The sequence below is a fragment of the Etheostoma cragini genome, chromosome 1 (assembly GCF_013103735.1).
Source record: "Etheostoma cragini isolate CJK2018 chromosome 1, CSU_Ecrag_1.0, whole genome shotgun sequence".
Classification (NCBI taxonomy): domain Eukaryota; kingdom Metazoa; phylum Chordata; class Actinopteri; order Perciformes; family Percidae; genus Etheostoma; species Etheostoma cragini.
The window spans coordinates 7,706,449-7,714,220 of record NC_048407.1 but is presented as its reverse complement, the minus strand read 5'-3'; positions in this window follow the sequence as shown (position 1 = coordinate 7,714,220).

The window sequence follows — 7,772 nt, the reverse complement described above, 5'->3', positions numbered from 1 at the left end:
TTGGGACCTTCTTTTGCCATAAAAATAGAGATATTGCTTTATTCAAATCCTTAAAAAATGTCATTGGGACTTTTAAGGGGATACATTGAAATAAGTAAATAAATTTAGGTAATATAGACATTTTAATTGAATTAACTCTGCCAATCAAAGATAGTGGGAGATCCATCCATCGGTCCAGCTCTGTTTTGGTTTTATTGAGTAATGGTAGGTAATTCTTTCGGAAAATTTGATCATACGAGGAACAAATATTAACACCAAGGTATGTAAAACCATCTATACACCATTTAAATGAACCAGGCAGCAATTGTGTCTCCTGTTCTGTAATATTGAGTGGAAACGCTACACTTTTGGAGTAATTGATTTTGTAGCCAGAGACTGCATGTCCCAAGGCATGCCAGTAAAGGTGGAAAGGATTTAGACGGTTGAGATTTAAATGCGAACAGATCGTCTGCATATAACAACACTTTATGTTCTTCTGTACCTACATTTATACCTGTAATGGATGAATCAGAGCGGATAGCAATTGCTAATGGTTCTATAGCAATGGAGAATAGGCTAGGAGAACTTGGGCAGCCCTGCCTACAACCTCGAGAGAGCGAGAAAGCGTCCGACAGAACCCCATTAGTCAAGATCTGTGATCTAGGGCTATTAAAAAGTGTTCTTACATATCTAATAAAAGTTTCACCAAAATTCATAGCTCTCAGGGTCTCAAAAAGAAAATCAGGTTCAATTCTGTCGAACGCCTTCTCAGCATCCATAGAAAGTATTACTAGGGGGTACCTCTGTTTTTTAGCAACATCAATAACATGAAACAACCTCCAAATATTGTCCGCTCCCTGTCGGTTCTTAACAAAGCCTGTTTGGTCTGCATGAATAATTTTTGGGATTATTTTTTCCAGTCGAGATGCTATTAATTTAGACAAGATCTTATAGTCGGAGTTGAGAAGGCTCAAGGGTCTATAATTACCGCACTTTTGTACATCTTTTCCCGGCTTTGGAAGCAATGTTATTGTTGCAAGTTCTAAAGATTGAGGAAGTACTGTCTTTTGGAATGCCTCCTTAATCATACTTGTAAGGGGAGTTAATAATTTATTTGAAAAAGTTTTAAAATATTCAATTGGGAAGCCATCTGGGCCTGAGGCTTTATTATTTTGTAATGCTTTAACAGCAAGGCGGACCTCTTCCTCACTAACCTCACTGTCCAGTATGTCTTTGTCGGTTATATTAATCTTGGGTAAATGTAACTGATTCAAAAATTGTTTTATATCTACACTGTCTTTGTGAAGTTCAGATTTATATAACGATTGATAATATTTTCTAAATTCCAAATTTATGTCTTTTGTATTTTCTAAATGTCTACCATCATCTGTTTTGATACTCTGGATACATTTTTCATTGTCTTCTTTTTTTATCTGCCACGCCAGTAGCTTGCTTGTTTTATTGCCGAATTTGTAGTAATGATATTTAGTTCTAGCCATTGCTGCCTCAGCTTTACTTGTACATAGGTTGTCATATAAAATCCGTTTTTGTTTTAAAGCACTAAGTAATTCTGGGCGTTTTGTTCTTGAATGATCAATTTCCAAAGTCCTTATATCTTTTTCTATTTGAGAAAGCTGTTCCCTTTTTGTTTGCATTTATATGAAGTATATGAAATAATATGCCCCCTCATAGTAAGGATATGTTTGATAAGACTTGCACGTTACTGTTATAGCCATTTCAATAGCAATGTGCTTGAGTACAGAGACACAACATAAAAGAGGTGTATCTGTCTAAATACTTATGTAATAACAGCTTAGACAACTGGTCAATTATCAAATATATTGAAACTTGCAATGAGCATGCACTATTTAGTTTATTTTGTGGAACTGGCCTGTTAACTTTATTTATATATTTTATACTGTCCAACCAGTAGAACACTTCCTGTTCTGTAGACATGGTCCTTAGTTATTTATTCATGTCGAAACAGTCCAATATGACTCTATATGTCATTTGAAATAAACCTTTTGTTGTAAAGAAAAGTGTGTAATTTGTTATTAATCTCGTTTGTAATTTGACATATGTTTCAGAATATCGGAATTCATATCAATATTGAAATATCACATTTTGTCAACATTGTGTAACCCTAGTCTGTGTGTGTGTGTGTGTGTGTGTGTGTCTGTCTGTGTGTGTGTGTGTGTGTGTGTGACAGAGAGAGAGACAAATATAAAAAGCTTCAAGTAAACTCTAATAATATAATCATATTGTTTCTTGAACTTAAATATCTGACTTTACGGCCACGATCTGTTTCTTCTTCCCTATCATATGTGTGTAATGTGTGATTTGCAAAATACCTATTATAGCCTACATCACAGAACGTTGCGTTCCTCTATGCTACATTTTGACGGAAAAAAAAATATATATATCACTCGTGATTGGCTGGTAGATCTGTCAATATTGGTCATCCTGGGTCATTATAAATGTAAACCCCAATAATAAAAATAATAATTGTATATACTGTATGTATACAGTGAACCCTCTCTCTATCGCGGTTCACCCTTGACGGTCTCACTGCTTCACGGATTTTTGCCCAAAAGAAAAAAGAGCGACAACAACTACCCATAACTATGTTCTTCTTTTGAAAAAACACACCTGCACAGCGGGCTTTGAAAGAAAAACACGCTACAGAGCGGAGTCAGGATGCAGCGGCTCAGTCAGAAGAGCAGTGAAATACACGGGAGTCACTAGTTTTCCTACTATACTTTGTATTTTTTATATTTTTCATTTTCTCCCGTTCTAATCCAATGACTCTGGTCGTAGGGGGTCGGTGGGTGAGGCGGTGCTGATCTCCGACATTTGAAGCCTTCAGTTCGTATTGATGATTAAAATGATTATTTTAGTATAGTAATTATTTGTAAAAAAAAACGTTTCTACAGTACTTTTATTTGTTAAACAAATGCTTGGGCCTGTAAAAAGGTTTTGTTCTTTGGTTTTAATGTATTATGGAGTATCTATACCTATCACGGGTTCTTCTTGGAACTTCTTGATCAAGATGGCGCTGCTCTGCTGGCGACATGTAGGAGAGCTCTTGCTGCAATTTGTTTATTTGTTTGTCATGGCGTCTGCTATGTCTATGTTTTTTATCTGGTATCGGCGAACTCAGTGTGCAAATTTGCTGGATATAACTTATGTTGTGAACTGTAAGCGGAGCGTGAGTAAAGTAAATCTGAGGAGAGTGGGACCGCTAGCACCACTAGCTCTAGCATGGCTAATTATGTTTGCCCATGTTATTCGGAGCTCCGCTGACGGGTCTATCAGCAACAGCGGCCTTCTAATGTACAGTCGGTTCGAGTTGCTTGGACTGCGGGACAGCGGATTGCTACCGTCGCCTGACCTGCTCCACGATGTGCCTGGGGAGTTAAGACAACATCATGGTCCGGGCCTCCGTCGAGGCAGGAAGGTTAGGAAGCGGGGTAGGAGAGGCGGCCTCAGACAGCGCATCCGAGGAGACACCAAGCTACCGCTACCACCTGTGCTTCCCTGCAACCCACGATCTTTAAAGAACAAATTGGATGACCTACATCAACAGGTTGGAGCCTGCTACGAATATCGTGAGTCTGGTATAATGGCTTTCTCACACCTACGGCTAGACAGAGATGCAAACTCGGGCAAGACACGGGGGGGAGGAGTGTTTATTTATATCAAAGATAGTTGGTGCCGTAACTTTGCAGTGAGAGATAAAATATGCAACCCCGATCTGGAACTGCTGTGTGTTACCCTGCGGCCACATTACCTGCCAAGGGAATTCACCAACATATTCGTGTGTGTTGTCTATATTCCGCCAAGTGGGAACGCCAGCAGAGCAGCCCAGGCAATCACAGACTGTGTCCAACGACATCTACAGAACAAACCTGACGCTCCCATACATACGCTAATACTTGCTGATTTTAATCACTGCTGTTTGAATAAAACTTTACCTGGTTTTTATCAATATGTTAAGTGCAACACCAGAAATGGCAACATCCTTGATAAATGCTACGGCAATATCAAGGACGCCTACACAGCCATAGCAGGACCCCCCCTGAAGAACTCTGACCACAATTTTATCCAGCTCCTCCCCACATATCGCTCAGTTTTTAAGTCCAGCAAACCAGTAACCCAGTCCGTGAAGGTATGGTCAAGTGACAAAATGGAGGCGCTGAAGGGATGCTTCCACTGCACAGACTGGGATATCTTTTTCAAGGACACAGACATTGACAGTGCTACTGAATCAATCACTGCCTACATATCTTTTTGTATTGATTCTGTTATACCCCAGAAAACTGTTAAAAGATATCCTAACAATAAACCCTATATCACAAAAGGTATTAGGGATTGTATTAAGAGGAAGAAAACAGCTTTCAAATCTGGAAATAAGGCGGAAGTCCGAGCTGCACAAAAGGACCTCAATCAGCAAATGAGAGCGGCACAGCAGCAGCATAGGGAGCGGGCAGACTCTATGTGGGACTCTATCAGACATATGACCAACATGGACACTAAAAGGAAGCCCCTGTTTGCCCACAATGAAATTGCAAAAGCAAACGAGCTAAACAATTTCTATACACGTTTTAACACTGATAATGCAAAGGAATGTGCTGCAGTGTTAGAGAATGTAATCTGTGATGTGAACTTGGACAGAATCATAATTGAACCGCACAATGTTACTAAGGTGTTTAAAACAATACAAACAACCAAAGCTACAGGCCCTGATAACCTGTCTGCTTTTCTTTTAAAAACTTTTGCAGAAGAACTGTCACCAGCCTGGCATAAACTGTTCCAACTTTCTATAGATACGTTTACAATACCAAATTTGTGGAAAAAATCTATTATTATTCCAGTACCCATAAAGGTCTCTCCCCAGGAGAATAATGATTATCGGCCGGTGGCCATTACCTCTAATGTTTTTAAATCAATGGAAAGGCTTCTGATAGAGAAACTCCATACTGATGTGGATCACATGTTAGATAGATACCAATTTGCGTACACAAAAAATTGTAGTACATGTGATGCCATATCAACAATAATACACCTTACTCTGAAGCACCTTGAAAGTCCTGTTGCATATGCCAGATTGCTTTTTGTTGATTTTAGTTCCGCCTTTAACTCAATTCAACCAGATATCTTGCTGAGGAAACTAGTTCAGTTAAATGTAAATCCTTTTTTAATTAGGTGGTATCACTCTTTCTTGTCAAACAGGCCACAGCAGGTGAAGTTTAACTCTGTCTTGTCTGATTTAACAGTGTGCAGCACTGACACAAGGGTGTGTCAGTTCTCCCCTCTTGTTTACATTGTACACAAATGACTGCATTAGCTCATCATCATGTTAATCTTCTATAGAGCAACAATAGAGTAAATTCTTCAGTATGGTATTACCAGCTGGTTTGGGAATTTGACAGTAAAATTTAAAACCCAGATTTTCAATCTGGTTAAAACGGCAGGTAAAGTTATGGGAACACCTGCACCTCTCAACCCGCAGGAGCTTTTTTTTTTTAAGTTTATTTTTTGGGCATTTTAGGCCTTTAATGGACAGGACAGCTGAAGACGTGAAAGGGGAGAGAGAGGGGGAGTGACATGCAGCAAAGGGCCGCAGGCTGGATTCGAACCGGGGCCGGCTGCATCGAGGAGTAAACCTCCATATATGGGCACCCGCTCTACCCACTGAGCTATCTGGGTGCCCCAGCAGGAGCTTTTTGTACAGGCAACAATCAGGCAGGCTAAAACCATTCTGTCTGATAACTCTCATGTTTTGTTTTCACAGTTTGAGCTGTTGAACTCAGGAAAGAGGTACAGGGTTCCTTTGTGTAAATATAACAGGTATAAGCACTCATTTGTCCCTATCGCAGTAAAGCTCATTAATGAGCAGAGATGAAAGTATGACTATGAATATTTTTAAGGTATATCTGTGACTGGAATGAATGAATGAAATTGGTTCTGTCTTTAAAATATGGCTTTTATCTTATTTAGTATAGGAAATTGTAAATCTGCTATTTGCACAGGCCCTCGAGTAGCCCATATGTTGATTGTATATTTGTTTTTTAATTGTTTTTTAACCCTGTGCTTGTTGTTGTGTCTGTAACTCTTGCAGCTAAGTTGCTCAGTGTCTAATGCAAATTTCTCCTTAGGGAGACCAATAAAAGTACTTTTTTTTAAACTTTTGAACATAACCCCCGTGACAAATGAAGGTTCACTGTATATATATATATATATATATATATATATATATATATATATATATATATATATATATATATACACACTGTATATATATATATGTATATGTATATGTATATGTATATATATATATATATGTATCAGAGCTGCCAACTTTTCCCAAAACCTTGGAGTGAGATTTGGGGGGCAAACCCATATTTTGCCGCGTACAAAGCAATTTTTTTGGCTCTTTCAGCATCATTATACTTCAGGGTTTAAATCTGGATTTGTTATATGTGGCGGGATGGGGGGCTCTCCCTAGGGAGGTCTGTGGGTAAGCCCCCCCAGGAAAACATTTTGAAAAATAAAGCATTAAATGGCACTTTCTGGAGAGTTTTGGGCAAAAACAATTGAAAAATCAAGTCTTGCATGATATGTGCAAAACTGTAGGGTTAAGCACCTTTGCATTGTTGTAGTATCAACAGGTTTTAGGGCATTCAGCATTTATATTATTTATATTACTCATTTCTAATGATATAAGAACTGACCCAGACAATGTGTCAAACATGATGAGCCACATGAAGAGACAGTAGCATATGTCAGCAACAGCTGAGAAGATTTGGGTCCGTGGTGAACAGGTCCAGGGGTCCCTGCCTGGTGTAAGGACCAGGGACCCAAAGTTAAATTAAGGTTGAGGGATCAACTAAGACCACTGAAATTCTAAAGAAGGAGAACCACTGAGTAACATAAATTCTAATCCTTTAACCTTTGTGCTTGGTTCAGTAATGTTTGGCCCTCATCCTCTGTGCCCCACTTAATGTTTTCACTTTTTGGGAAAATAAAGACTATTGTTCATTTTATAAAAAATCAAATTAATTATTTACAGTTATGTTTAGAGATGCACAGAGGTTAGAGAAGCACAATAGTGGCCCAACGTTGCAGTATCGTATATATAGTATAGTATAGCTCAGATGTGTTTCATCAGATTTCTGCTCATGTTTACAACTTTATGCACATTCTAAATATAACTCCTCCCATCTCTGTTGTCCGAGATTTGGAGAGTTGTAATGTAGTCTGCTGTGCATGTCATTGCTCCGCTGCTATGGTGGATCTCATTCAGACCGTCTGGCAGACACAGAGGCCCAATTGGGTCTCTGGTCTCTGACAAAGTTTAGAGGAGGCTGTACGGTGCGGATTATCGGAGAACTACACGGATGCAACGCGTCCCTGCCCACAGCAGAGCTGGTCCACCAGCCGCGCTGCTCACCTCTATTGTTACAGAGTGAGTGGTCACGAAGCGACGGACGGTCTGTGATACTCAGAGCACATACCTGAAGCAGGTGAAATGCACCTGGGATGGCTCATGAAAAAAATGTTTTCAGTTTGCGACAACTCGAAACTTCCACAGACAGGGAGTGCTCTTGAACCCCTCACAGTCTCTGAAAGCACAACTAGTCGATCATGAGTGGCTCAACAGGTAGATCTATAGATAAACTCACCTTTCAAAAATTTGACCGATCGGGTAAACGCTTCAGCGTGAGAAATCGGGGGTGTGGCGTGTGAGCGTGTGAAATCAGTCAAATGCGTGTGTCTCACGGCCAATGCGT